Raw genomic sequence first — 7,775 nt, forward strand, 5'->3', positions numbered from 1 at the left:
AAGGAAGTGTGTGAGGAACTGAATAAGAAATTCCAAGAGGTCTTCACCTTAGAGCAAGGAGAAATCCCAGAGATAAGAGAGGGAATAGCTAACCAGGAACCACTGGAAGAGTTTGAGATTACCAGCGGGGAAGTAAGGAAGTGTTTACTAGAGTTGGATGTGACAAAGGCTATAGGCCCAGATGGAATCTCCCCTTGGATACTAAAGGAAGGAGCAGAAGAACTGTGCCTCCCACTCTCCATGGTGTATAACAAATCACTGGCAACAGGGGAACTGCCAGAAATTTGGTAAGTAGCTAACGTAGTTCCGATATACAAGAAAGGGTATAGACAGGAGGAACTGAACTACAGGCCAGTGTCCCTAACCTGCATACCATGCAAGCTGATGGAGAAGATTGTGCGAAGAAAGCTAGTGGAGCACCAGGAGCGAAAGAACTTTGTAACACAGCACCAACATGGATTCAGGGATGGCAAGTCCTGCCTCACAGGGTTACTTGAATTCTATGACCAGGCAAGAAAGAGAAGGATGGGCAGACTGCATATTTTTGGATTGTCAGAAAGCATATGATACAGTGCCACATAAGAGGCTAGTGAAAAAGCTGGAGATGCAGGCTGGAGTGAAAGGGAAGGTACTCCGTTGGATACAGGAGTACCTAAGCAACAGGAGACAACGAGTCAGTGTGAGGGGTGAGGTTTCAGATTGGCGAGACGTTACGAGTGGAGTCCCGCAGGGGTCAGTCCTTGGACCTATACTGTTTCTGATATATGTAAATGATCTCCCAGAGGGTATAGACTCGTTTCTCTCAATGTTTGCTGATGATGCAAAAATTATGAGGAGGATTGAAACAGAAGATGATAGTAGGAGGCTACAAGATGACCCAGACAGACTGAGTGAATGGTCCAACAAATGGCTGTTGAAGTTCAACCCGAGTAAATGCAAAGTAATGAAACTAGGCAGTGGAAATAGGAGGCCAGACACAGGATACAAAATAGGAGATGAAGTACTTAATGAAACGGACAGAGAGAAAGATCTAGTTGATATCACACCAAACCTGTCTCCTGAAGCCCATATAAAAAGAATAACGTCTGCGGCATATTCGAGGCTGGCTAACATCAGAACAGCGTTCAGGAACCTGTGTAAGGAATCATTCAGAATCTTGTACACCACATATGTAAGACCAATCCTGGAGTATGCGGCCCCAGCATGGAGCCCGTACCTCGTCAAGCACAAGACGAAGCTGAAAAAAGTCCAAAGGTATGCCACTAGACTAGTCCCAGAACTAAGAGACATGAGTTACGAGGAAAGGCTGCGGGAAATGCACCTTACGACACTGGAAGACAGAAGAGTAAGGGGAGACATGATCACAACCTACAAAATTCTCAGAGGAATCGACCGGGTAAACAAGGATAAACTATTCAACACTGGAGGGACGCGAACAGGGGACACAGGTGGAAACTGAGTACCCACATGAGCCACAGGGACGTTAGAAGGAACTTTTTCAGTGTCAGAGTAGTTAACGGATGGAATGCATTAGGCAGTGATGTGGTGGAGGCTGACTCCATACACAGTTTCAAGTGTAGATATGATAGAGCCCGATAGGCTCAGGAATCTCTACACCAGTTGATTGACGGTTGAGAGGCGGGACCAAAGAGCCAGAGCTCAACCCCTGCAAACACAACTAGGTGAGTACACACACACACACACACACACACACACACACACACACACACACACACACACACACACACACACACACACACACACACACACACACACACACACACACACATACACACACACACACATACACTCCCACACAATTCCAGATCAAAGCCGTTTAAGGGCTTAAAGCAGTTAATTACAATCACAGATTCCATCAGTAATTTTAAGATAAATTTGCCAGTCCGGACTAATCCATAGACATACTGGGGAGGCATGGGGATGGTAAGGGGGGAGGAGCATGGGGAAGGGGGGGGTTAATGTATACGGGGGGAGGAGCATGGGGAAGGGGGGGGGGGGTTAATGTATACGGAGGAGGGGGGGGGGGTTAATGTATACGGGGGGAGGAGCATGGGGAGGGGGGGGGTTAAAGTATACGGGGGGAGGAGCATGGGGAAGGGGGGGGGGGGTTAATGTATACAAGAGAGGGGGGGGGTTAATGTATACAAGAGAGGGGGGGGTTAATGTATACGGGGGGAGGAGCATGGGGAAGGGGGGGGTTAAAGTATACGGGGGGAGGAGCATGGGGAAGGGGGGGGGTTAATGTATACAAGAGAGGGGGGGGGTTAATGTATACGGGGGGAGGAGCATGGGGAAGGGGGGGTTAATGTATACGGGGGGAGGAGCATGGGGAAGGGGGGGGGGTTAATGTATACGGGGGAGGGGGGGGGGGTTAATGTATACGGGGGGGGGGAAGGGTACACAACCTCCCTCTTTCCTTCCCTCTCGACATTTGGTCTAATGCTGACGTTCACTGTTCAATTTGCTTCTTTGTAGTGAAAATATGCCCATCACAGTGGGCTACGTTCTCAACTCACAATCGAGGATCACAGATTCACCGGGCCGAACTAAAGTGGTTGGGCACGATTCAGTTCCCCCATGCCTCTGTTCACCTATCAATAAACTAGTAACATTGAGAGAGGCAATTGTTGTGCCACAACAATTCTCTCTCTCTCTCTCTCTCTCTCTCTCTCTCTCTCTCTCTCTCTCTCTCTCTCTCTCTCTCTCTCTCTCTCTCTCTCTCTCTCTCTCTCTCTCTCTCTCTCTCTCTCTTTATATATATATATATGTCGTACCTAATAGCCAGAACGCACTTCTCAGCCTACTATTCAAGGCCCGATTTGCCTAATAAGCCAAGTTTTCATGAATTAATGTTTTTTCGTCTACCTAACCTACCTAACCTAACCTAACCTAGCTTTTTTTGGCTACCTAACCTAACCTTACCTATAAATATAGGTTAGGTTAGGTTAGGTAGGGTTGGTTAGGTTCGGTCATATATCTACGTTAATTTTAACTCCAATAAAAAAAAATTGACCTCATACATAATGAAATGGGTAGCTTTATCATTTCATAAGAAAAAAATTAGAGAAAATATATTAATTCAGGAAAACTTGGCTTATTAGGCAAATCGGGCCTTGAATAGTAGGCTGAGAAGTGAGTTCTGGCTACTAGGTACGACATATATATATATATATATATATATATATATATATATATATATATATATATATATATATATATATGTCGTACCTAATAGCCAGAACGCACTTCTCAGCCTACTATTCAAGGCCCGATTTGCCTAATAAGCCAAGTTTTCATGAATTAATGTTTTTTTCGTCTACCTAACCTACCTAACCTAACCTAACCTAGCTTTTTTTGGCTACCTAACCTAACCTTACCTATAAATATAGGTTAGGTTAGGTTAGGTAGGGTTGGTTAGGTTCGGTCATATATCTACGTTAATTTTAACTCCAATAAAAAAAAATTGACCTTATACATAGAGAAAAGGGTTGCTTTATCATTTCATAAGAAAAAAATTATAGTAAATATATTAATTCAGGAAAACTTGGCTTATTAGGCAAATCGGGCCTTGAATAGTAGGCTGAGAAGTGAGTTCTGGCTACTAGGTACGACATATATATATATATATATATATATATATATATGTCGTACCTAGTAGCCAGAACGCACTTCTCAGCCTACTATGCAAGGCCCGATTTGCCTAATAAGCCAAGTTTTCATGAATTAATTGTTTTTCGACAACCTAACCTAACTTTTTTGGCTACCTAACCTAACCTAACCTATAAAGATAGGTTAGGTTAGGTTAGGTAGGGTTGGTTAGGTTCGGTCATATATCTACGTTAATTTTAACTCCAATAACAAAAAATTGACCTCATACATATTGAAATGGGTAGCTTTATCTTTTCATAAGAAAAAAATTAGAGAAAATATATTAATTCATGAAAACTTGGCTTATTAGGCAAATCAGGCCTTACTTAGTAGGCTGAGAAGTGCGTTCTAGCTACTAGGTACGACATATATATATATATATATATATATATATATATATATATATATATATATATATATATATATATATATATATATATATATATATATATATATATATATATATATATATGTTGTACCTAGTATCCAGAACGCAGTTCTTGGCCTACTATGCAAGGCCCGATTGGCGTAATTAGCCATGTTTTCCAGAATTTACGATTTTTCTCAATTTTGTCTTATGAAATGATAAAGCTATTCATTTCATTATGGATGAGCTAATTTTTTTTTAATTTTAGTTAAACCTAACATAGATATATGACAGAACTTAACCAACGCTACCTAACCTAACCTAACCTAACCTAACTTAACCTAAACTTACATAAGTAAATTAATAATTTATGTTCTTAATACAATATAATAACAATATTTAATGTAAACCAATAGGAAACAATTTATTGAAAATAAAGAAAATCACTCGGCCTATTAGGCAAATCGGGCCTTGCATAGTAGGCCGAGACGTGCATTCTGATGATGATATTTACTCAGGTAGGGAATTAGCTTTCTTTTTTCAGAGCACAAAGAACGCTAATTCTTCAAGTATCATATAATTAAGTAGGAAACCCGTTGCTTCTGTCCTATAGAGACCCGGCAAAGTATCCCTACTTTCTTGGACTACTCTTTCACTTTTGAAACAATTAAAAGTTTCAGTTGTTTTAGAAACTATCGGTTTCATTTATTTAGTAGGATTTTCTTGCCTTTATTCTCATATATTGAGTACCGGGTACAAGATTTCCTGCGCTTTTGATTGACTAATCATTTACCATACTAATATTAACTTTAATTGTTAACAATTAAATTTCCACAGGATAGTTACCAGTTGCCACGTCATCCTGTTACTGACACTTACAATATCACAGGTATATTCGTTGTACATTGATTTGCTATCTCAACATGTTTCGTCTCTCAGCATTTCGTAATGATCCAGCAAGTGAAGTAGGGAACTTAATTCGTGCCAAGAGGACCGAATTACAAACTCTAGCACACGAGTATCACCTAGATGTTCCCCATGGAGCCAACAAAATTGACTTGCACAATATTATCTTGGATCACCTCTTAGATGAAGGAATTATAGACTCTGATGGTCACGAAAACTATTCTATTGCAGATCGACATGCTCTGGCAGCTATAAAATTAAAGCTCAAATTAGCGAAAATAGCGCGTGAACAACAAAAAGAAGGTCTCCAGAAGAAAGAACGCGAGGCTGCCCTAAAGAAGGAAGAACAGGAACGAGAGGCTGCGATAAAGCGTGACCAACTGCAAGAACAAGCTGCCTTTGAGAAAGAAACTCTACAAGGAAGGGAACGTGAGGCTGCCCTACACCGTCAGCGGGAGAGGGAACAGCTTGAAGCAAGAAAACGTCACCTGGAGATGCAACGTGAGCACGATAAGAAGCAAGCTGAGAGTGTTCCAGCATATCGTCGACAAGAACTCACCTTGGAAACTTCACACCACACTCAGCGCCAACAAGCTACCGCCAGTCTTCCAGTAAGCTTCAATGTCTCCCATGCCAGTAAGTTAATGCCGCCATTCGTTGAGACAGAGAAAGATGTGTTTTTTACTACTTTTGAGGCCCTAGCTAAACAGCTTAGCTGGCCTGATCAATGGTCTACCTTAGATCAATGGTCTACCCTTCTCAGAGTGCATCTCACAGGTAGAGCTGCGATTACTCTCAGTACCTTAGTGTCTGAGAATGACTACCAGACCCTGAAGCAAGCAGTAATAGACTCCTACCTTCACTCCACCGAAAGCTACAGACGAAATTCCGTGATTATCTAAAGGCAAGTACCACCACCTTTCTAGAATTTGCCAATACTAAGAAAAGATATTTCATGAAATGGCTGGAAGCAGCACATGTCTCTACATTTTCAGAACTCGTCAACCTCATTCTAGTTGAGGAATTCTTTAGACGTGCTCCCCCTTCCGTCCGTTTATACTTAGCAGACAAAGAAGAAACCGACTACATCAGATGTGCGAAGTCGGCTGACACCTACAGCCTCATCCACCGGCTAACACCTGAACCACCTTCCAGTAATAAGTCTTAGTCTAGTTATGACAAAGTGAGTACCGATCAGGCGAGCTCACAATGTATTGTAAGTATTGCAAGCTCTATGGACATACCATAGATAAATGTGGGAAAGCCCAATACAAAGGCTACAGTGAAACTCCTAAACCCAAACCGACTCCTCCTAAGTCCAGTAAGCCTGTGATGAATGTTGGTGTTCCTGTTAATGATCTTTCTCTCTTCAGCAAATACCTGTATCCTGGAACTGTCTCTGCCAACAGTACAGATTCGGAGGGACGTTTCAAATTGAAGATCATGAGGGACACAGCGGCTCTTCAGTCCATAATATTGAAATCGGCTGTGTCTAATATCACCTACACCGGGGAAACCGTCCTTATCACTGACCTCACTGCTACCACTCCGTATCCACACGCCAGAGTCCACCTGGATTGTCCTTTCGTGACTGGTTAAGTCCAAGTCGCCATCAGGGAAAAGCCTTTTCCCATGTCTGGAGTGCAACTTCTCCTGGGCAATAACTTGGCCGAAGATCTGTAACCTTCCAACCTGATCATCATGGACAAACCCCAGGTATGTGTCTCTGTAGTGGACAACCCCATCTTAAAGTATGTTCCAGCAGAGGTCCAAGAAAGTGATGAAGTCTCTCCTCCGGTTTTGGTGACAACCCGTGCGCAAGCTGCACGCCCGCAACCAGCTGACTCTACTGCTACCGCTGTCCCTCAAGACCATCAGAATCTACCACCGAATCATACTATGTTGGAGTTTCGTAAGTTACAGAGGGAGGATCCTTCATTAACACCATTATTCTTCCCGGGTGAGACTCAACCTGACAGTATCCCTGGGTTCTTCCTAGAGAATCAGTTGCTCTACCATAGGTACAGACCCAGTAAGCTGACGGAGGATGACGATTGGGCTAATGTCGACCAACTAGTGGTTCCCACCAGCCTACGGCCCGATATTCTACACCTGGCCCACGGAGCGCTTTCTCACTATGGTTTTAATAAAACCTATCACGGAATCAGACAAGACAACTACTGGCCAGGTATGGTTAAAGATGTCAAAAGTTATGTGCAACAGTGTCATATATGTCAGATGGCAGGAAAACCTAACATCCCGATTCCCAAGGCTCCTTTAATTCCTATCCCGGTGCCTGCGGAAACTTTCCACAGACTCATCATAGACTGTGTTGGTCCTTTACCCCGGACCAGTTCTGGCAACGCTTATATACTAACCATCCTGTGTCCAACCACCAGATTCCCCATAGCAGTTCCTGTAAAGAACATTACGGCTGCTACTGTGGTGAAACAACTATTGAAGAACTTTACCCAATACGGATTTCCTCGGGAGATTCAAAGTGACTGTGGCACCAACTTCACCAGTGATCTCTTCAAGAAGACACTGGAAGAATTCAACATCAGTCAGGTATTGTCCAGTCCCTATCATCCTGCTTCACAGGGTTCTCTTGAACGTAGTCACCAAACAATAAAAGCACTCCTAAAGAAATTTAGCATTGAAACCATGAAAGACTGGGATAAACAACTTGAACTCATTATGTGCATTTTCAGAAGTCTCCCAAATGAGTCTCTAGGAGTATCTCCTTATGAGATGCTCTACGGACGTAAGTGCCGTACTCCTCTCAAAGCTTTTAAAGACTCTCTACGTAATGCCACCTTCAGTGACCCTCAGA

This window comes from Procambarus clarkii, chromosome 31, assembly GCF_040958095.1.
Source record: "Procambarus clarkii isolate CNS0578487 chromosome 31, FALCON_Pclarkii_2.0, whole genome shotgun sequence".
NCBI lineage: Eukaryota > Metazoa > Arthropoda > Malacostraca > Decapoda > Cambaridae > Procambarus > Procambarus clarkii.